The sequence below is a fragment of the Anabrus simplex genome, chromosome 2 (genome assembly GCF_040414725.1).
Source record: "Anabrus simplex isolate iqAnaSimp1 chromosome 2, ASM4041472v1, whole genome shotgun sequence".
Taxonomy (NCBI): domain Eukaryota; kingdom Metazoa; phylum Arthropoda; class Insecta; order Orthoptera; family Tettigoniidae; genus Anabrus; species Anabrus simplex.
Window position 1 is genome coordinate 400,766,338 of NC_090266.1, and position 23,729 is coordinate 400,790,066.

Here is a 23,729-nt window from a genome sequence, read left to right on the forward strand (position 1 = left end):
GCCGCGGGTTCAGTGCCGCCAAGGCACCCAATATGACACCACGCCGGATCTCCTGAAGGATTTTATCCAGATTAAAAATGATTAAAATAAAATACGGTCTGGCAAAGATTTACGGACCCAACTGACCGGGAAAAATACCTGAGCCTAGCCCGGGAACTACGAAATCGATTGCTGGAAAGGAAGATTGAAAAATGGGAGGAAACGTGGCGTAATCTAATAGAAAACGAGTCAGATCGGGAATATTGGTGGATTCTCGCTGAAAACGTGTCAGACCGCGAATTTCGGCGGATTATATATCTAAAACAATAAGCATTCAATTACAAATTTCAGTAGAATACCGTAGCGTAGCGAAGCACGGGTACCTTGCTAGTTAGAATATAAACTGAATGGGTTTGTAATGTGAAGTGAAACAAAATCCTGTTCGCTACAAATTACCACGCTGGATTCAGTCACAAATGTGAACTTCCTAATATCTACACGTATGTTTCGTTCTAAATAGGACACTGAAGTGATTGTTACTTGCAGTATTAATTTTAGAAACAATCATCCGCATTGGTGAGTAAAAACACGTTTAGCCATGGTGTAAAACCAAGAAAACTATATGTCTTAGCACGCAACTCAAAATTCTTAACACGCGTCATGAAGGAATGCCGGACAAAAGGTAAAGTCTGAAGGACCACAAGTTAAAGGGGCTAGGTTAAAGTTCCGTTCCAACACGCAGAACTATTGAACTACTAAAACATAACAATTTATTCTCTTATTCCATTACCTCGTAACACAGTCTTGGAATCTGGGAGAACCCGCTCTGTGTTTTAGTGTAACACCACCTCCTCCTTGAACAACCATAGTAAAATACGGACTGAAGAATTGAGGTAAGATTTTCCCATTTATAATCTCATTAACTAATCTTATAATCTCTTACACATAGGCACACAATTACGCTACATATTTCTATTTCTCTCTCTATGTTCTCACTGTTCAGACACACTGGAAATTCAGTCCTACACTTATGAGCTAAACGGTTAAACTACACACTTCACAAGGACATGCACTGCACTCTATCGTTTGTGTCCTACTGTAGTTCAAGGATGATTTCATTGAAGAAGATTTAACTGACGCTAACTTAACAGTTACGCAAGCATAGTGCAGTAACACAAGTTTGTTCGTGGTACATGTCGTGTACCGACCTCCTCAAGGGCTCGAACCGGCGGACTGTCAGGTGAACTGCAGGCGTGATTCGCAGCCGAGATTCGATTCGATCTTAGAGTATCAAGGGAAATAAATCAGTATCAGGGTAATAACCAGTAATACGGGACACCTTGTAGTGTCAGAACAGGTGCATGTTAATTATATTAAGATTTAATAATTAACCGAGCTCGATAGCTGCAGTCGCTTAAGTGCGGCCAGTATCCAGTATTCGGGAGATAGTAGGTTCGAACCCCACTGTCGGCATCCCTGAAAATAGTTTTCAGTGGTTTACCATTTTCACACCAGGCAAATGCTGGGGCTGTACCTTAATTAAGGCCACGGCCGCTTCCTTCCCACTCCAAGCCCTTTCCTGTCCCATCGTCGCCGTAAGACCTGTCTGTGTCGGTGCGACGTAAAACAACCAGAAAAAAGAATTAATAATTAGAAGGGAGAAGAAACTTTTCAATGAAGTTACAAGTACTGGAGAGCATTAGTCAGGCAGAGAGCTGGTGAAACGCGCCTACCAAAACATGTTTACAACGGAGAATGTTTCCTTGTTTGTTTATTGACAAGCAGAGTCTAATAGTCGGTATTGGAGCACGCGGTTCGCCGACAAAGAGATCGAAGCCAGTACAGTTTTACAATAGTAAAGACAAGGAAACAAAAGTACAAGAAGGACAGAGACAGTAGTGCCCAGAGAGCAGCACCTACTGGGACAATTAATTCATAATAGTAGTTGAGGGCGCCACCTAACAAGGCGACGAGCCATGTAACGCCCATGGGTCCAACCCCTAAGGTAGTGGAAAGGCTGCGACCTTTGCTTCAACGAGAGAAGATATAACCCTAAGCCAAGATGGCGCGGGGCGCTCTCTCTCGACTAGTAATTCGTACTCTCTTAACCAGGCTCCTTCGAGCAGTGAGTCGTGACGGTGAAGTTATTCATACGTGCCGCAGGGCAGAATTCAGACTCAACACGTAGCCGTAGGGTAGGCTCGTGAAGCAAGCTCTCATCAGGCCAACATATTCAGAATCTGTTAATATATGTGTATATAGTGTGTATAGTCGTCCTGGGTAATAAAGGACTTCATCTTTCATTTCGGGAGTTCCGGGACAGAGTTCGCACATACAATTTACCTCCCTATATAACCGCTTGGAAGGACAGGTAATACGCCAACATCATCGGCCGGTGATCAACCTACTGGAACGTCTCGCAGGACAGGTAGGTCGCCACAAGCCTACTTTTTGGTGTCAGGTGTGGGGTCCCGAGTTCGATTCTCGAACAGTGTCAACTCGCCGAAATAATGTGAGAGAACCGCGACTTCGTAGCAAATTTTCCGTAAGAGAACCGCGACTTCGCAGAAGATTGTCCGAACTGCGCTACCACGTTTCTATCATTCGAATGCAGCGCATCTCAGAAGAGGAGCATCACTACCGCAGACTACTAAGCCAGCCCAACAGAGGGGTAGCAGTCCAACAGCAGAGGACGCCATCCTGTGGAGACGCAGCACTACAGCCGACTACTCATCCAGCCCAGCAGTGAAGCAGCATTGAAGAATTTAGGTAAGCTGAACAGTAATTCAAAAGGCATGACGAAATAATTCAGTACCAACAGACCAAGGCACTGAGATGCTCGAAGACGAGGAATCAGTAAGTATGAGTGGGCCTTTTGTAACAGTAGTAGAAGGACATCGCCTCATTGGACGAGATTTTGATGGCAATCAACCAGACACATTGTATGAGTTTATAACGAATGTAGACACTGCTGTTCGTATGATTAAGGGTGAAGATCAAGTGTTATTTTTAAGTATACGGTATATTAAAAAAGATTACGGACAGGGCCCCGAGATAAATTATTGTTCAGGCTTTATACACTCAATTGGGAGAGAGCCAAGCGGCCATCAACAGAATATTATGGCCAGTAGGCACATTACATTAGTATATATCGAATGTTCCAAACAGCGCAGGACCAGCGAGAAACAGTCGCAAATTGCGCACATAAAATTGAGACATTGTCAGCTTCTTTTAGAAAGACAATACTTGATGACGATCTGGAGGAGGATCGCGACGCACGGTTAAAAATTACGAGAAAAATATGTGAAGCTAGTTTCGTACAAGTGTTAGCCAATCCTAGAATACAAGCCAGAGTACAGTCACAAAAGGGCATCACTTTTGAAAAGGCAGTTGCACTTGCACAACAGGAAGAAACCGTAATATTGTCAAAGAAGGCACAAGAGGGCCAACAACACAAACATAGCTCAGGGTTTTGCAAGCGCAGACCAGAAAAGGAGCGCCGTGCAGCACCAAAGTGGCATACTAAGCCAACACATGCTAGTGTTTGGGTGGTCTGCTATACTTGTAATAAAGAAGGCCACATGGCAAAGAACTGTAAGAACACGGGACCGCAAGGGGCTCACACTACACATACTGCTAGTTCCAACACAGCTACAGGGGGCACAACCAGTAAATTAAAATGTCGCTATTGTGGGAAGACAGTGCACATTGAACGTGACTGTAGGAAGAAACAAAGGGGAAAGGAAACCGAGGTACGAGAGACACTGCGCATAGTACGCACACGACCAAACACAGTGGCAGGTGAAAACAGAACTTGTTATCGCTGCGGCCGAAAGGGCACATAAGGCGAACTTCCGACAAGGTGCACGTACACCGGTGATACGAACGAATAGCCGTAGGTGCTATTCGTGATGCCAACAAGGTGATATTCAGAGAAATTGCCGAAAAGTCCAAGACAAGCGCACGGGTATCAGGGCAATGAAAGGCCAAACTCAGGGTGATCGCATAGGGGGCAGGGCCGTAAAATACCTAGCCCAATGCGAGTATTGCAATATGTGGTCACACCGAACTCGAGACTGTTGGTTCAGAAAAGTGGGCGGCAGTACGCACACCACAAAAGCCACGGAGGCAGTAATCTAGAAATGGCCCATAGCAAGGGGACAGTTAAGGAGGCTCGCAGACAAAAAGGTCCCAAGAATTCTGAAGTAGAAGGCACAGTGCTGATCCAGGTCTCAAATCAAGGAAGTCGGTTAAGATTTTTGATAGATACTGGGTCCTATGTCAGCCTAGTAAAGAGGAAATCGGTACCCAAGGACGGCCTGATTGTCAGGAGCGAACCAATCGACTTAATGGGTGAAACTGAAGGGATAATTTACACCCAAGGTACTGTATGTTTAGCCATTCGAAATACAAGTCACATATTTCATGTCGTAGGGAGTGATTTCCTATTAACACAGGATGGTATAGTTGGACGAGGTATCCTGACATATAGTGTGATTCACTATAAGGACGGTCATGTCACCATAAGAGGACGACAATATACTTGGGGGCGCGAGAGACTAAACTAATCCGTCTCGAATCAAGGACACAAAAGGTCGTTGTCATAGAACTAGATCGAAATCTACCTTTGGGAATTATTGAGAAGGAAGAGTCGATACAAGGAGTGTACCTCGCAGGGTGCCTGACGAAATCAGAGCACAGCGAAGCGGTGGTTAGCATGATGAATACCACTGAAAAGGAGGTGACTTTGCGCAGTCCACGAGTGCATATACAGGAGGCAGATAAAACCTGCCTAGCATAAGTGCGGAAGGTAGAGCAGAACAGTAGAGTGGCGAACAGAGAACCGGCCACACAGAAGCCCCGATCACAGCGGGTGATAGACTGTCTGCGAGTCGATCACCTCACGCAGGCAGATAAAGAATGGATATACGCCATCTGTGCTGAGTACAATGATATCTTCATTCTTGAGAGAGACAAACTGACTCACACTGACGTCCTACAACATGAGATCCCTACACCCCAAGTTCAACCTCCAATTAATGTACGACCATACAGACTTCCCGAAGCAGAGAAAGGGGATATATAAGCTCAGATAGACAAGATGCTACGTGATGAGAAAATCACACCTAGCATATCAGGATGGAACGCAACTTTGCTCTTAATGCCACAGAAATTAGACGCCTCAGGGAAACAGGAATGGATGGTCGTGAATGATTTTAGAAAATTGAACGAGATAACGGTAGGAACCAGTTATCCCCTTCCATTAATTTCAGAACTATTAGATGCCCATGGCAAGTTGAGATATTTTTCAACCCTAGATCTCGCGAGTGGCTATCACCAGGTGTTAATGAAACCTGAAGACAGTCCAAAGACGGCATTCTCTGTGCTAGGGCGCAAGTACGAATTCAAGAAAAAGCCAATGGGCTTGAAAGACGTGCCAGCCACGTTTACGAGGCTGATGAACGCTGTGCTCACAGGGCTAACAGGTATAAAATGGTTGTATTACCTGGATGACGTCATGGTGTACGGTTGCTCGATCCAGGAGCACAACGCGAAGTTAAGGGATGTATTTCAAAGGCTGAGAGTGAACACGTTGAAACTCCATCCGGGCAAGTGTGAATTCCTACGAACGGTGGTAGCGTCCTTAGGACATGTGATTACTGACGAAGGTGTCTTACCAGACCCGCGTAATGTACAGGCCGTTAAGGACTTTCCAAAGCCGACCACTAGCCGTCAGATCCAGCAGTTCTGCGGACTGAATGGGTACTATAAGAAATTCATACCTAACTACAGAAAAAATCGCAAAGCCACTATATCAGATAGTGAATAAGGACGTTCCCTTTGTGCGGAGAGACGATCAAAAACAAGCGTTCCAAACACTGAAGCAAAAGTTAATTGAGGAACGTATACTACAGTATCCGGACTTTTAAAAACCTTTCGTTGTTACCACTTACGCAAGCAACGAAGCGGTTGGGGCAGTATTGTCACAAGGACCTGTCGAAAAAACCTTCCAATTGCATATGCAAGCAGAACGCTCAATAAAGCAGAAATGAATTACAGTGTAACCGAGAAGGAATTGTTGGCAATAGTGTGGGCACTAAAGTACTTCAGACCGCACTAGTTTGGGAGAAAATTTACTGTCGTGACAGTCCATAAGCCGTTGAGGTGGGTCTTCAACGTGCGGGATCCGTCTTCACCCGTGATATGCTCAGGCTGAAGCTGGCGGAATACGACTCCGACGTCGTATATAAGCAGGGCAAACGGAACTGCAACGCCGATGCCCTGAGTAGGAATCCCTCTGTACCCAAGTGCCAAGCGCGAGTGGTAAACTCGGCTAAACACAGGTCTCATCAGGAGACAACAGGAGAAACTCAGACCTCAGACGAAAGTAGAGAGGAGGTACTGTCTTCAAAACTCGAGGACGCTACGACAGAGGGACTTGGAGTAGAGGGTAGCGAGGTTTCCGAGGACGCTAATGCAGAGAAAATTTCGCCCGAGAGTAGCTCATCTGACGAAGGGACGAAAGAGACGAAGTCGAAAAGCTAGCTATTCTGAAAGAGTGTCAAGATTCCCTGGTGGGAGGACACCAAGGAATAGCGCGCACGTACGCTAGGGTACAAGAACGAATTCAGTGGAAGGGCATGAAAGGGGACATTGAGCGCTATGTACGCACATGTCCCACCTGCCAAAGAATAAGGGGACCAGAACAGTCGTCAGGGCTCCCATGATGATTACGGATATACCTAGCATGGTCTTTGAGAAGATATCCCTATACGTGGTTGGACCTCTTCCGTTGAAGGAGGCTGGAAACAGGTAAATTATGACATGCTAGGATCAGCTGTCGAAGTACCCAGTGGCGAGTGCCATGCCCAATCGAGAGACAGAAACTATGGCACGGACGCTAATCAATAATGTGATAAGTATCTATTGGATACTAGAACAGATTCTCACTAACCAGGGCAGTAATTTCATGAGTGATGTGTTCAAGACGCTTTGTAAAACGCTGCGCATTCGAAAAATGCATACCACGGCCTTTAGGCCGCAGTCGAACGGTAGCGTACAAAGATCCCATAAGGTGCTCACAGAGTACACAAGGCATTATGTCTGCTCAGGGGAGCAAAATGACTGGGACAAGTATTTGCCCACAGCTAGCTTTGTGTATAACACCACGAAGTACAGGATTCACACCCTACGAATTAACTTTTGGAAGGAAAGCAAGTATTCCAGGTGCGCTGCAAAAGCCACCCGAGATAAGATACAACGAGCACCAGAACGTGGTGGAGGAACTGACGGCACAGAAGGGGCGAAACCACGAGGCCTGCCAGATAAACCTTAATTTATCGAAAAGAATTAGAGAAAAACACTATGATTAAAGGCAAAATGAGATCACCTTTCAGGTACGTGACAAGGTTCTTTTGCGCAATGACGCCTTGCGAAGAGGAAAATCTAGGAAGCTAAGCCCACCCTTCGAAAGTCCTTACGAAATAGTAGAACTTTCAGGGGCGAACTGCACCCTACAGTTGAATAAGAACGGAAAAGGTTAAGGTACATAAAAACCGATTGAAATTGTATTTGTAGATGAATAAAACAGGAAGCTAAAGTATGCACCGGTAGAAAGGTAACCATGAATTTCTGTCTACCATGGCACGAGATTATGGCGCGAATGCTAGGATTGTTTTTGATCGTAATGGCAGTGATAGCCGCGACGCCACACCGCCACAGTACAACTCGAGAAGTACTGGATGACCAGGTGACACCATATGAGAACACTCCAGAGACGTACTTCGACAATCAGGGTGAGATACATTTATACCATACTGAATGGACACCACTTACCTATGCGTATCTAAATAAATGAAATAATGTATTTTTAAATGTGAAAAGACACATACACTGGACTCATTTAACATGTACACGGTTAGAAAGAAGTACTAATTTAACGTGTCAGCAGGATGTTAAATTGCTAAGTGGACAATTAGAGAGCATTAAGGAATCAAAGGAATTAATTATACGGATTACTAAACCAATAGGGGAAATTGATAACACTAGGCGAAAGCGAGGCTTAATGAACGCAGTAGGTTCCATCGCAAAGGCGTTATTTGGAACATTAAGTCAGGAAGATGTAGAAAAATATGAGTCAAAAATTAGTGATTTAGAATGAGAACAACTATCAATAATGGAAATTGCAAAGACCAAATGATAGTCGCAAAATCAACATTTCAATCTATGAACAGTGCCATTTATGATGTCACAGCAAATGAGCAGAGATTAAATCAGAATGTTGCAGAAATTAGATCTTATCTTGCCAATTGTAGAAAAAATTAAACATGTGGAAATCGAAAATTCAGTAAATATACATTTGATTGAGATTGAAGGCGTTCTCATACAACTGTATGAGCATTACAGTGTTGTATTGCCAGGTATAATGAATGCACAGGTAGGAGTAATTCAAGTGCAAATAATTTCACCAGATGATATCATTAAAGGTTACAAGAAATCTCAGGGAAATTTCCCGATAGGATTGTCCCTGCCATTTGAATTAAAATCAGCTTACGGTTACTTGTTTCTCAAAGTAGCCACAGTGGAAGTGTTCGCAAATAAGAATTATCTAGTGTACATCATTAAGACACACCTTACAGATAGAGTAACTTATACGTTATATCACATAATTAGATTCCCCACATATATGAAAAGTAATCCACGCCATTTCGTCTATATTCAAGAAACCAAGGATTATATCATTATGGACAAATAAAAACAAACTTATATACAATTAGACAAAGATCAAATAAAGCAATGTAAAATAGTAACACCCAGTCGGAAATTATGTCACGATAAATTCCCCATTAATACAGTGTACACTCAAAAGAGTTGGGAGATCAATCTCCTTTTTGGAATTAGTCAGATTCCAGTTAATTGTGATAAAAGAGTACTTTCCGTTCAACAGCTCGTGTGGATACCTATTAGGGCGAATATATATATGTGTGTGTGTATCCCCAGAAGAAACCAAGTTAACATGTATGTGTAAGGATACCACCAGTGATATTAGGTTATCAGGCACTGGTGTTCTTGTTTGAAGTACAGGCTGTACAGCATATGGCCCGCATAGTGAAATACAAGAGGTAGGTGAAGTGAACACTACACAGAGTAAAGAGTTTGTACCAGAAGTAACGCTTGATTATCACTGTTGCGAACGGATAGGTAGCTAAATGAGATTAGAACAGATATCTGAAATGAATAAGTTATCATCGAATAACCTGTAGAATCACATTGACGATTTAAAATGGGCTACCCATAGAACACAGGGAGTGGAAGAAATGGTGAAACAAAAGGAAGGGGAAATGCAAAGACAAATGATTAATCAGCATATTATTCATGTGTACAAGTATATTGTGTGGATAATCATTAGTATCATAAGTTTATTTTAGGATGTTTTGTTGTAATTGTTGCTGTCCGAAATTAGGGTTTCCAGCAAGAGATGGTTCGATAATGCACAAGCTCATTGCCCAATCATTTCTATAAAGCAAACGGTTATTTTGCAGGGACACAAAGTTAAGACTTCAGATGAAGATTTAACTATAATACAAGATCCCAGGCGGATTCGGGGACGCTCGGAGATGTCTGAGGAGAACATGGAATTACACTCCAGGAATACTGGGGGACGCCTTAGTACGCCTGTGATATCTATAGAGTCAGTAGAAATAGATACAAGTGTTAATCATTTTAGAGAACAACCATCCCCTTCACCACAGGGCCGCCGATCCTTGCGCACAGGCGACATCAGAGTGTGAATATTATAGGACAGAAATGGACGCAACGTAAGGTTGCATCCATTTCTTCCCTAAGGGGGAGATGTCGAGTACCGACCTCCCCAAAGGTTCGAACCGGCGGACTGTCAGATGAACGGTAGCCGGGATTCACAGCCAAGATTCGATCTTAGAGTATCAAGGGAAATAAATCAGTATCAGAGTAATAACCAGTAATACGGGACACCTTGTAGTGTCAGAACCTTTGTATGTTAATTATATTAAGATTTAATAATTAGAAGGGAGAAGAAACTTTTCAGTGAAGTTACAAGTATTGGAGAGCATTAGTCAGGCAGAGAGCTTGTGAAACGCGCCTACCAAAACATGTTTACAACAGAGAATGTTTCCTTGTTCGTTTACTGACAAGCAGAGTCTAATAGTCGGTATTGGAGCACGCGGTTCGCTGACGAAGAGATCGAAGCCAGTACAGTTTTACAATAGTAAAGACAAGGAAACAAAAGTGCAAGGAGGAGGACAGAGACAGTAGTGCCCAGAGAGCAGCACCTACTGGGACAATTAGTTCATAATAGTAGTTGAGGGCGCCACCTAACAAGGCGACGAGCCAGGTAACGCCCATTGGTCCAACCCCTAAGGTTGTGGGAAGGGAGCGACCTTTGCTTCAAGGAGAGCAGATATAACCCTAAGTCAAAATGGCGCGGGGCGCTCTCTCTCGACCAGTGATTCGTACTCTCTTAACCAGGCTTCTTCGAGCGGTGAGTCGTGACAGTGAAGTTATACATACGTTCCACAGGGCAGAATTCGGATTCACCGCGTAGCCGTAGGTTAGGATCGTGAAGCAAGCTCTCTTCAGACCAACATATTCAGAATCTGTAAATATATGTGTACATAGTGTGAGTAGTCGTCTTGGGTAATAAAGGACAGTGAGTTTTGCTTCATCTTTTATTTCGGGAGTTGTGGGACAGAGTTCGCACCTACATTTTACCTCCCTACACAACCGCTCGGTAGGACAGGTAATACGCCAGCATCATGAGCCTACTAGAACGTCTCGCAGGACAGGTAGGTCACGCATACATACTGTATTTCACACTCACTCCCAGCAGCCCTATACTCACGGTCGATCGTCGATCAGTTTCACTATTCCGTCAGCTCACACTCAGCACTCTAGTGCTCAGAAGCACACACTCCTGGGCACTCTACTCACAGACATGAAGCGTCAAGACCATTGCAGTGCTCGCTCTCAATCGCTGACTGATTAAGCTAACACTGACTGCTGGGACTAGCTCGGTGTGCATTTTATAGGGATCCAACCCCTCCAGGTTCTTGGGACGAGAAGACTGGATCTTTTGGGAAATCAAAGGCGAGCGTTGGGGGCCTAAATAAGTGACGTCACTCGCGACAGAAAGTGAGATTGGTTCGCTGCTCGTAAAGACCTATACATACAAAATGGCGACCAGCCGCAATATTGTCTGAGGGATAAGAGAAATGAGAGTCGAAAGATGTAGAGTATTGCAGACCTTAAAGCACTGAATCGCCGGGTGAAACGTCAGAAAAAGCTGTGGCATAGTGGTCCCACACTCAGCAGGGGCAGGTCATGTCGGCTAACGGATCGATATAAAAAATGCGTGGTGCTATGTAGTGTAGAAAGTTAGAATCCAATGCAGTGAATAATACTGTCATACACTCTTTCGAATAGCATTCGGGGTTGTCGTTATTCTGGACTTCGGAGTATAATTTTGCACTGGCAACTTCAGCTTTCAACTGTCTGGATTTGATTCGTAGAATCGCACTCCCACAGGGAGTCTTCCAGGCGTCTTCCTTGTCCCACAGGTTAACGTGGAAACTGGGCGAATACGGCAGTACGCACTACATACCCGTGGCGAATTGGAGCACTGACGTCATGGATTTCATGGTCTTATTAAGACAGGCTCGCCATTTGGCGATCGTAATGCGGGTTTATTTACAGTGTACTATCACCTGACGGTATTATGTGTTAAGATTGATAGAGGAAAATGTTTCCATGTGTTGCTCTAATTTTAGACATTGATGTATGTATAGGACGATCCATCAGCAGCTTATAATTTAGTTTCGAGCAACCCACAGTTTAGGTACAAGTGTTAGTGCACCAATATGAGGGACATTCTGGATAGTGTCTCAAAGAAATTCTTCATTGTGATCAGATATTACAGGTGTATATATAATACTATGTTTCAATTCTAGTGTCCCGTTTAAACGCAATCGTCATTCAAGGCTCAAGAACTTAATGACTGTCGGATTTATTATCTCATAAAATTGTTTATGCGCGCAACTATCATGACTTCTGTCGTGTATAGCCATAAATCAGTAAAATACAGATTAATTCATCAGTGAAATAAGCCGTGGTTGTATAATTTTATAAGACCATCATATTCACTCTCATTACACGAATGCATGATTTTGCTTTTAAGTCAAGGAATTGTTCAATAGCGATGGAGTTCACTGAATATGTATGTACAGTATGTATGTGTCTAACCCTTGCCCTGTCTTTCTACGGGGTTGGATATAAAGTGAGATGAATTTTCGCAGAGAGCTTTCACGGTCGAAAACGCAGTGTTATTTTTTCAAAGGAGGCTCTCTATCATTTATGGATACAATAAAGCCTTGAATACCTGCAAAGGTAGGATCTGCATAGAGCACGATTCAAAACTTAGATCAATTTTCATATCTCGAAGAACGTACCGGTACCTCACCGTTTCAGCGCTGGGAAAGGACAATATCGCAGTCCAAACGAAGTCCCTGAAAGTAAAGGACGATTGATTGGCAACTAAGGTAAGTACAGAATGATGACAGGTGACAGGTAATGACTACTACTGAAACTTTCCTAACTGTCTGGCTAACTTTTGAAACATATTAATCTTCATTTAACTTGAAAAATCTGAATATCTGCATTTTAAAATGGAAAATCTAAAAATTAATATTCATTAAATAAAACACACACTCGTCGGACCTTGTACTCACACTTACTTGTTACCTGCTTACTTACAAATACGTTATTTAAAGGGCGCCATCTGCCACTCAGTGCAGCAATAATAGAATGAGACTCTTGACTATCTCTAGGGTGTGGGGTAATAAGCTTACTTTTGACAACATACCATATAAGTTCTGGGAAAAGGAGATTGGCGTTCTGTTTCCCCATTAATTTTGAGGTTAAGATATTTTACTGTCAATGAAATAAAACTATGAATTCGTTTGATAGAACAATATATATTCTTTAAATAATATATCAAAAATAGTGAGTCTTGTTGCGATAAAATACATGAGAATATGAAATTATGACATTGCAACTGAAAGAAACTAGGCATGAATTTGAATTCTTCTTGACCGGACATTTAACAATTTATACGAAATATTTCCCTCACTGATTCACTTGACTGTACCTTCAACACTTTGAGTGTAATTACGACGTATTCCTTTGGTCTGGTGTTTACTGTAGATGTGTCACGCCTAACTTGGTGATACATCCTTGTGACTGCTTCTTCTCCATATCATCTGACTTCTTTGTAAGTCAATATGGTATTACCTCTTGGCAGGTCCAGGGTTGCCCTCTCTGACTCCATGGTAAGCCTTGCGTCCGTGTCTTCAACTAAGTGACCAACTAACTTTTGGCCTCACTCTCTCAATGACCAATAATGAATGGCTCACTGTGTCTTCTCCATCTCTCGTTCACACTTGTTGACTGACCGACTGAGGCCTCTTCATCTCGTAGACTACTTCACTGTTCAGCTTCCGTTTAACCAATGACTTATGACCGACTGAGGCCTCTCCTTCCCGTAGACTTGTTCACTGTACTGCTTCCGTTTAAATAATGACTGACGCTACAATATGCACCCACCTTTCATAGACATTGGTTGACACAGCTACGTAATCTCCAGAAATAACAATGACATACTCCCACAACGCCTCAAACCGTTGCATGTTATGGTGAAATCCCCCGGGGCGGTTGAGTCTCTGAGCGAATAGTCTAAAAGCTCACGATGACGTAGCCATGACTTGGCAATGACTTGGCAGAAATGCCAGCAATATTGCTCAATGTAAGGATGTCACACTCAACATCTGATATATCGATACTCTCACTGTACAGGTATTTAATGTTAATCTACATATACGTATATAAGCATACACTCAATTACAAATACGCATGCGACAAGCTTTGCGTACTGAAATTGAATAATAATTATAACAAAATAATAGTAATCTCACAGATGAAATAATAATACTGACATAATAATAATAAAAAGAATAATAATAATAATAATAATAATAATAATAAAGATAAAGATAAATTAATAAAATAATAAAAATACAGATATCATCTTGTAACGGGATTTGAACCGTTACACTACAACCATTATTTGTTCATAAATCACCGACCTTAAATCATTCACAAGTTAACGCGACGTACACAATATGTTACATATATGCGCAGGATTTAATGTGATTTTATAGAATCAGAGTATGTTCTTGTAGAGTGAAACCTGTCATTCCTTGTTTAATAGTGCGTGTTTTTTTACGGGTATGCTATAGTGATATATGTGTATTGTAAATAGTGTTTTCAACAGAATGAAAGGCTCGACATTGAAAATATTGCTTTCTTCGAAAAAATGCAATCTCCACCACTAATCAACCCTAAGATTATTGCGTTCAAATTTATCAGCGTTAGCGAGCCTATAACGGTGAAACCGGCAGGCCTACCAAAAATAGGTTTAGGGAAAATGTTATGATGCATACGATATGAGTAAACTATGAGTAAGCTCTGTCAGTATTAGCAGAAAGTTATCTCCATAGAATACAACATCAACTTCGATGACATCGAGGTAGTTAACATCGAAAACAAATATCGTTCAAAGCTCATGACGGCAGCAATAGTAATTCACTGCACACCGTTAAACACGAACAGTGTTGACAGGTATTTTAGCGGTGAAGCTTCTATGGTGTGTAGAATTATTTAGTTTATTTTTCGGGTTAAACCGTTTTGTTGTTTTCTGTACATTTCGTAGAGTTTGCCGAAGTTTCGAATAAATTGTAGTATTCTTTGTCATATATGCCATACTTTTCTGTCACACGGGGAACGGAGCCTCGCAAGGGAGTACAATTCCAATATCATCTTGTAATATCGCAAGGGACCAACAACACTCGTCTGAGAGTGTTAGCTACCACCGTGCTATCGTAACTAAACCAAGAAGAAGTCAGACTAGCAACAACTGATCAACGCCCCTTGGCTGAGGAGACGGCTATGAAGCTGCGAAAATAGTCATGAGCAACAACGTGCCACAAATTTAATGTTTTTGTTATATTAATTTTCTCGTTGTGAATCGAATATTTAGCACACCTGAACTCTTTCGCCAAGAATGAGTTCGTAGTATTTTCATAATAATAATAATAATAATAATAATAATAATAATAATAATAATAATAATAATAATAATAATCATAATAGTCATAATAATAATAATAACCGAAGGTACAGTGTATCGCTTTGAGTATTCCATGAGTTGTTCTCTGCTAAAGACTCTGAATTTGGATATAGTGTAGTAGTTTTTCCTTCAATATTAGATTGCTTTGCTGTCGATATATAAGAGACCTTTTGATGGCAAAACCCTAATTAATCTTGAAACAAAGTTTGTATCTCTACGTTTGTAAACGTGATAGCATGCTGTTTTTATTATTTTTAGTTGCGAAGTTGCACATACTTCTCCTACCACCTCCTCTAATTCTATCAGCCTATCTTAAGCTAGAATGCAATATTTCAGACCAATCTGGGTTTTTCTTGGTTAATGTAGCCCTCAAATCCGATACTCCGATTTTAAACGTCTAGATCTTTCAGGCTCTCTCTCTCTCTATAAGCTGAGTGTCTTGCATTACTGTTGTAACTGTGTGCGCATCACGAAAGAGAGAGAGAGAGCCCCTCGGGGACCACTGAAGGAGGGGGTTTGGCCTGAAGGAAGTTCCAACTAATAAGGTATGGCGGAATAAGCCTATCAAAGTGTATTTAACTGCTTGTGAATTATAGGGAAGGTTTTCGCAGCTTTCATTTAAAATGTAACCTTTAGGGCTTCCTTTTCTGGTCGTAATGTAGGGTGGCCTCCGGACTTAAACAATTATGTCTATAAGTGGAAATTGTTTGGATGTAAGTGAGCAGGAGTGGTTACCCTCGTAATTCTCCCAATCAAATTTAATCGGGTGACTAAGTTCTTGTTATTCTAAAATTGAACTTACGTTGTCCGGCTTTACATGTTTTCCCACTTAGTTACCCCGTAGTATGGGAATGGCCTCTGCTTCATTGGCTGTCAGCCCAGTTAGGGTTCTTATCTATTCATTTTGGAGTGCTTGACGTCCGCCTACTTTTGATTAGGTCCATTTAATATTTTCTTTTCTAAATTGGTTTTACTGTGGCCAAGTAGTATAGGGCTTTGGTTTTGTATGTAATGTACCAGGAACGCTGGTCCAGCATTAGAGTTTAAGTATTTCAAACTTGAAATACGCGCCGCGCACCAACAGAGCAGTTGGCGACAGCAATCATAATGCGAGTGACGAAGGGCGAGTGACGTAGGAGCCAGTCCCGGCTCGCTAAGGCTAAGTTGCATCATTCATAGAACCTTCCAAAATTTCTATCATAAATAACTCGTATAGGATTTGCACTACGAACATAATAAAAACATCACCGCATACGGCATTTTAATATCTTCAATACCACCATGTTTCGTTAAAATCCACTTCGGATTAAGGAAGTTATTGAAGGATATGATAGAGCTGCAATCTCGGCTACTTTGTTATAAAAGAGGACCAAATATAATCAACATGACAGAGACCTGTCCCACAGTCGCACCAGGACAGTTGGCTGATGGAATTGAAGCAGGGATATCAAAAACCCACTAACTCAAATTTTCGGCGAAATTGAGTTATGGGTTGGATGGGGCTTCTTAGTGTGTTCCGCATGGATGGAAGGTAAGAATACCCTAATTCCATCATTCATCCGCATACAGGAGGTGTTTTTAAAATCCATGGAAAGCAAAACACCTCTTACTCCATGGAATTAGTGAGTTCTTGCTTTCCATACTTTATTTCCAGGTAGATGGCAGCACCATCACTTAACCAGCTGAGCAGTGATCAGAATCAGATTCACGTTCCGAAAGGAAAATAAGTGGGAAGAAATGAATAAATGAAGGCAAATGGAAGTGAAACAGTATTTAAAGGCTTAAAGCATAGGGCAATTAGCGAACCCCATTAAACAATGTATCACAGCTGAAATGTGAAATAAGAGTTTTCTTCTTATGAATAAACGTTATATATAAATATACAATTTACATACATGTGTTAGTATTAGAATTCGTAATTTTCTAGGTGCAAAAAGCAGTGCACTTCTAAATACCCTGATGGAGTAAAGCAACACATTATTGAAGCGAGAAATTCCTCATATCACAAGGTAAAGTAACACGATATTCAACATCCCACAAAAATGAAATACAAAATGAAAAATGTGTGTAAAACTGTGGAAAGTACAATATGGAGTTTATTTAACATCCAGAGACCCTATACAACTGCATCTTTTCCCACTACACAAATGTGCAACTCACACTTGCCACTGAAAATAGAAAACCAAGAGGACTTGCAAAATTTAATTTATTTCACTTCGGAGGAAAGTAGAATGTATTACACAAAACTGTTTTCTGACAGTAATAACCCTGCGTTACAGACTGAACAAGAGAATGAAAGTGAAACATAATAACTGTAAAGGAAGTCTTTAAGTTTGTTTGTTGTTTTATTTATGTATGTTGGTATAATTTAGATTAGAGTATTTAATAGATATCAGCCACACGCTGTGCCTTTGAAATTTAAAAATGTATAACTGTTAATATTAATAGTGAACTTTTATATTCTATCGTTTCGTACCATAGGTATGGTATACTAGTACATTTTCTGTCAGATTTTTTATATTTCATTATTTCATACACTCCGGAAATAAAAAAACCCTAACGCCACCACTATACAATTCTAATTGTAGCATTAAATAATATAAACACTTAAGTTATGAAGCGTTTAACTGATAAAGAATAGACTTGTATTTTTCAAGTGAAATCTGAATGTTAGGAAAACATCGAAATTTCACATGTGAATTAACTTGTTATTTCACGGTATCTGTAGATGAACCAAGGACCATTAGTGAACGGAACTAATTTTCACTATCAAAGTATTATAAAGCCTTACCAAGTGTTCATATTCGTGTTTGAACATAAAGATGACAGTGTGAGTGAACAGGAATAATTTCACTCCTGTATTAGCAGTCTAATAGTGCTACCTCTTGTCATATAACAGTGCGTGTGAACGGAACTAATTTCAGATGTAAAGTATTTAACTTCATCTACGAATGTGAAGTAATTGCCATTTATAGTGCCATCACAATTTTATGTAAACTTTGTAAATACATGAACGCAGCGGAACTCTACAAATAATAGTGTTCGAAGTTTAAAACCTTAAGTTAACTATTTGTGAACAATATCATAAGTTTTGCCAAGTGTCACGTACGTTAAAAAGAATGCAGGTTCGATTCAATTGATATTCGTCCCCATGGAAGCTAATTTCCTTATTTTCTCAATTGACCAGTATATTTTCGGGTTCGATCCTACTGACATTCGGGCGCATGAAAGCTTATTTCTTTATTTTATCAAGTGAAGAGTTTATTTGCGGGTTCGATTCTATTGACATTCCGCCGCACAAGAGTTGATTTCTTTACTTTCTTAAGTGACCAGTTTATCTGCCTTAAAACATCTGTGTCGATTTCATTGACATTCGATACGGCACCTTTGTATTTATTTACATACCCATTCATAGGAATGATTGAAGTCAGCCCAGAAATCACATCTCAGACTAATATGTCCAATATATACAAGGGCTTAAATGCGTGTGTTCGCGCCATCTTTCGGAGTGTGTGAACTTGGCGCACCAAACTCCAGGATCTCCTAGATCTTCAAGTTCAAGAACTTCTAGAACTTTTACAGCTTCTCTCGTTGCAGTGGACGTGGTTCCATGGTGCCGAGAGCTGATGAGGACGAGAGGAGTAGCAGAGCAACGCGGGGCATCGCCAGCCACATGACGGAGAAACGTCATGCTCAATCTATCATCTACTGCACTGGGGTGATCTGAACTAGAAATTTCACAATAAAACAAACAGTTCTAATTTTTTTTAGAACTGCAATCAAAGCAAATCCTCTCATTGTCTGTTCCACTCTATTTTAATGAGCCGTACACGCCCTGCGTACCATCTCATGCTCTTCAAGCATAAATTACGGGCATTACTTGTTAAAATGCGTTTCCTGAAGGGTAACCTTAGAAAGTAAGTTAGATATGTGTCCATCAACCTAACAGGTGAATTTTTTATCGCTAATATAAATAGAAAGGATCTATCAATAGCCCGTTATGGGGCTGATGTTTTGTGTGAAATTTATTGTGACCCACGTTCGGATGTGTAATAATGGAGATAAGGTCTCTATCTCAAATTTTAAGGCTAGCCTCTATCTGAATTGGTAATGAATCAACGCGACCTTATCACGGTCATGTTCATATAAATGGGAGCTTAATTTCTTTATAATTGTAGTTGTTAAAAGCCAATAGCCTTATGGTGTACCGGTGTCAGAGCTTTTTACCTCTAATTTTTTTTTCTCAAGGTTATACGCTCCAGTATTATTTCAAAGTTGTAAGGTTTTATCGAGGAAACGTGCTCTTTCAAGAATTACAAATTTACTGTGATGAAACCAACGTATATTAGAGAAGAAAGAAAATCATTTCTAGAATTTTGTTAAGTTTAACTTATACTTTGAATATTGCTTGTCTGCCCATTCAACCAATGCGCTTGCTATTCCCCTGTGAGATTCCAGAACATTTTGCGGATAGATTGGATCCATGTACACACCTCCGATTTCAATTGGCTAGATAACATATTTCCAAGCTTCAGATAGGGAGATTACAATAGAGGAGGAATCAGCTGAAATGTTGACAACTTCAGTACATTAAAAAATGAATCCTCAGAAAAAGATTTACCAACTCCCAAATAAATATTACTCTAGCAAGTAGTTTTATGTACGGCAGTGTGGACTTATTAATCGATGGTAGAGCCATCTAACTGCAGAAGAAGAAATTTTGTGGGTCTTTACAAGTTGAAGTACTTTGTCATGTATGGCCGTAGAGAAGGCGCGCAGTCTAAATAGCCGGTGAAATGGTACCTCTGGTACAGACACACACTCTGTAAGATTTTACAGTGTAGTGAACAGTTTTGAAATCTTGAAGTACATTAGCACATTGATTTAGAGACATGCATTGGTAAGCTGACGTATATCTTGTTCAAGAGTCTATTCTTATTTGTCAATTACGGTTTCTTGAAGATTTGTTCTGCTAGCAGAACCGATGTAGTCGAATTGCGGGCTGTAGTTACTCAGTTTGACGGCATGAGTGGCCGCCGCTGCCCCCGTGTCTGGACGGGACGCTGAGGACTCCATGGGTGCCCTGAGATACCATCCTCACAATAGAGTGAGGAATGAAACCGAGGTGATACGAGGGAGAGACAAAAGGGTACGGTCCCGCCCTAGGATAGAGTGGGAAATTGAGTACTGCATCCAAACGCCATCCCGAGATGACAGGCCCAAAGGTGTTAGTTTCTAGAGTCTTAGTCGGAAAGCGGCGGGCCGAAACTCCGCTCCGACATCTCCTTCAGGTTGATTTCACTTGGCGTCGGGTGCAATGTTGGGCGCTGCAACATCCAAATTTTGTGGCGAAATAAATTGTCGTAGAAAGATGCTACACATAGTGTTGATCATGGCTGGCGACTTTGGAGGAGGAGCAACACGGAGTTTCTGGTCACGTTTGGAGGCAGGCTGGCTTACGGCAGAATACGCAGAGATTAGAGAAGGGAAGGTTTTTACAAATCAATATTTACAACAAAACAAACGTTTAAACTTTGGATCTACTTAAGTATATGCGTAAGCATTCGTTTACATACAGAATATCGGATTAAAATAGAAGAAGTCCTCTTTATCTTTAATTCTTATAATGCTTAAACTTATAAAATTTAGAACATACCCTAAGGAAAGAAATACAATTAATTCAGCAATTTAACACTTGATGGTTTTGAAGGAATAATGAGAAAGGCCTTCACACAGGATTTACTTGAGGCAAGTGAACATGAAAAATATTTTCAGTCCCCGGATTACTCACCGGAAGGGTGACAGGTGTGAGAAAATCCAAAGTAACGCAAGGTTCATGAAATCTGAGGGCATTTTTGCCCGCGGGGACGCAATTCTATCCATGATCATATCTCCAACATTTAAATTGGTGGGTTTCCATCCATGTCATACTTCATTTGTACTCGCTTATGAGAGGCCACAAGATTATTCCTAGATTTCCTCCACAGTACCCGATATTCACTGGAAATATTGCTTGGGACGAACTTAAACATAAGATAAATTGGCGAGAACTTTTGTGTCATATGAACGGCCGAACTAAAATATATAGCTAGCAAAAGCAATGATGTATCCGAACGAGAATGATCTTCATAGCGGAAGGCAATAAGGGCTGATCGAAGATTTCGATTAACCCGCTATTCGATAGGTGGCGGCGGGCAATAGGCCGAAGCAATTACGTGTGAAATAGAGAGATCGAAACAGAACTGACGAAATACGTTGGTAGTAAAAGCCTTAGCGTTATCGCAAACAATACACTGACATTACAAAATGATGCAAATACGGAATTGAAGCCAGTGATAGTAGTTAGTGAAGTGGCGAGTTTAGTAGGAAACAGCCATGAAAATCCGGTTAAAAAATCCATACACACAAGAATGAATTTATTGTCGTTCCCTTCGATTACGGGAAAGATCGTGCATAATCAATATACAATCGCTCCCCTGGGCGAGATGCTTGGTGCGACGACAACAGCCCTACTTTGGTTGATACTGTGGGCTTGCTAATCAGAGAAATTTTACAGGCCTTAACCAATTCCTTAATTTCGCCACCCATGGCCTTCTAATTGAACAGCTCCCTTATTTTCTCTCCAGTTTTAAAATGCCCAGGTGCACACCTAATGGAGTCTCATGGTAATATTTGAAGGTCATGGGTATTAGAATAGGTGTAAGAACAATTTTCATCTTGATGGGAATCAAAGAACCCCATTCCTGAGTTCATAAGGGACAACAATTTTCCCAGAAGGAATGGATTCAATGATGCGAGCCCGCACCTGATCTTCACTTAGGTATTTAGCAATATCATGGTATAACACAGGGGCATCAGTAAGAATGGCGCTTACAGAGAAGGCGCGGGGAGAGAAGGTGGAGAACCTTTCCCGGAATCAGAAGAACTTATAGGATCACTAGCTAACATCCTGCTTAACCAATCTGAGATCACTAACTCAGATCCCCGAATGTGACGCACCTTAAACTTGAATGCAGAAATTCTAACTGCCCAGCGAGCAATTCACATAGTACGACGCGACCATGTAAGCACCCAACACAGAGCCTGATTAAGGGTCTTAATTCCGAACTTGACATGTTCTGCTTAAGGCGGAATTCCTATAAATCAAAAAGCACAGAAAGACCCTGCAGTTCATATATGGAATTTTTTGCATCTTGAGGTGACAAGGTACGCGACGCAGAGGCGATCGGTCTCCTTCAAGCGCAGATTTCTGTAGATAGGGTATTTTGGACAGTTGGGCCGCCGCCACATCAACCTGCTCCTGGGAGAGGCCTCCACCTCACGGAATGTACTGACAAAGAATGCAAGCTTAACCTCACTTGACCTGACTTGGTGGGCGATTTGAAAAGGAATTTGGTTGGCTAACACTTAATCTCACATAATGTTACACTGGATACGTGTTCAGGCTTATCCTCACAGACCCCGGGATCGACACTAATCTTTATGGCGTTAACCTTACAGATACAAGTTTGATGTTAAAGAGGTGCAAACAGCCAACGTCATTATGGCCAAAATTGAGCGCTTAACCTAACAGGCACTGGATTCGACCTTAGGCTTAACTTCACAAAGGCGTGACTTTTACTGGCCCACGTTCCATACCCAAGAATGCCAGCTTGACTGCCAGCGTGATAATTGGCAAGAATGCCGGGTTAACGTAGCAAGCAGTCACTTGACACCAGGCTTAACCTTACAAGGGCGTTATTACTCAAGTGTGAGATTCGATCCCAGGCATAAACTAACTATACGAGGTGAGGCATGGTCAAGGGGCTTTGATACTAAGATCGTTGAACTTGAAACAAGATTACTGCTACACATGGGGCTAGGAAGATGGTGTAAGGCTTAACTCTCTTGGAGCCAGGCGGTACTGCGAGCGTCCGCCCTTTAAATTGCCAGAGCCGATGAGATCGGCCTTTAAATATCCGTGCGGAAGTTGCCAGAGCCGATTACATCGGCCGGCTGGAAATTCTGTGATATACGTACTTTTTTGGCAGTCTATAGTGACGTGCATACTTTTGTGACAACCTGTAGTAAAGGGGCTACAAGTTATTGTGTGCCTGGCCTTGCTTTCGAATTTCTAAGAGGGTGTTCTAGCTTTCACAAGAGTTGTTTCCTGTGTTTAGAAATACCGCTAACCGGTCGGTACAAGATTGCTCCTTGCAGTGAGTGGATTCTTGACAGCAGAATGGCAAGTAGTTCACGTGATATATTTTCAGCAGGTATTGATGACGATAAATTAATGGAATATTTGGAACAATGCGAAGTGAACGCGGATGATTTATCGGATAGCGATAGTGAATTTAGTTCAGAGAGTAGTGATGAAATTATACCAGACACGCCCCCGGGATCACCACAGCTAAAGAAGAGGCGTTCATTTGTTTCTAATGGCAGTAAGGCTACTGTGAATACTGTTGTTGATGAAACTACTGATGACGAAGATGATGATGATGTCTCTGGAGAACATTTTGTGGAAATTTCTCCCAATGAACCTGACAAC